This window comes from Morus notabilis, unplaced genomic scaffold (assembly GCF_000414095.1).
Source record: "Morus notabilis unplaced genomic scaffold, ASM41409v2 C11346002, whole genome shotgun sequence".
Classification (NCBI taxonomy): domain Eukaryota; kingdom Viridiplantae; phylum Streptophyta; class Magnoliopsida; order Rosales; family Moraceae; genus Morus; species Morus notabilis.
The window spans coordinates 1-933 of NW_010385773.1; the positions used below are offsets into that span (position 1 = coordinate 1).

Below are 933 nucleotides of genomic sequence, written 5' to 3' on the forward strand. Positions count from 1 at the left end.
GAGAGAGAGAGAGAGAGAGTTTTCACTGAATTGGATTCTAAAACCCAACTGGAATACAAAGCACAACGAAGTTGCTGCTAAAGCTGCGACAACGATAATAATAATTGCCAAAAGCAAGCAAATGGATACTGCTACGAAGAATTTGCTATACTTATTTTTTTTCCTTTTAATTTTTCGCTTGAAAATATTACAGTACTATCTGAGTATCAATTTCTCTCAGAAAATATATTATCATCTTTGAAACATATAAAGCAATCTCTAAATGGCCAACAAGCATAAATTAGAGAACACCATCCATAAGAAGCTTTCAGTAATGCCCTGTGTGTGAAATTGATTATGTATCTCATCTTTTTAACACCATAAATATGTACATGACCCGAAATGACAGGCATTGTTTCTGCTTTGCCCTTTTTGCGTTTGATCCTGCTCATCGACTCAAACGTCAATTTTCAACCAAACGGTGACAATTGACAGCCAATATTTCATGTGAGACTATGTATCTTAAATAAATTGAAAATGTTTTAACAGAGTATGTGGACTATCTCTGCGATTGCGGAGTTGTATCTTAAATCAACTCCAAATATAAGGCCTCTTGTTTGCTGGTTAGGCCGAGTTCATTCAGCGTCAAAGCACTCTCCCCATCCTCGAAAGCACGCCTAGGATACGGCCTTACCTGTTCAAGCAATGTGAGTACACAGTAAGCCAAACGGACTATAGTTTCTTAAAATAGGAGGAATAATATGTCAACTCATGAAGCACATACATAAAAGTAGTGCACAAACATTTTCTATTGAATACCCAAAGCAACATACAATTCAATCGAATTTCAGTACGTAAGGAATGAAGCAAAGGCTTTACTTACCAATCTGTAAGAGCCAGGTTTGACTGCTCTACCAATGTCTATGAAGTCAAAAAGAGACTGCAAGCCATGTA

General features: G+C 36.8%; 1 long non-coding RNA gene across 1 annotated transcript; it reads right to left on the bottom strand.

Annotated features, from left to right (window-relative positions):
• Positions 1-305: 305 nt before the first annotated feature.
• Positions 306-930, bottom strand: LOC112094961. Its single transcript, XR_002903717.1, has 2 exons — positions 863-930; positions 306-673 (listed from the first exon to the last, which is right to left on the bottom strand). It is a non-coding gene; the product is annotated as an uncharacterized LOC112094961 (long non-coding RNA).
• Between the last annotated feature and the right edge of the window lie 3 nt (positions 931-933).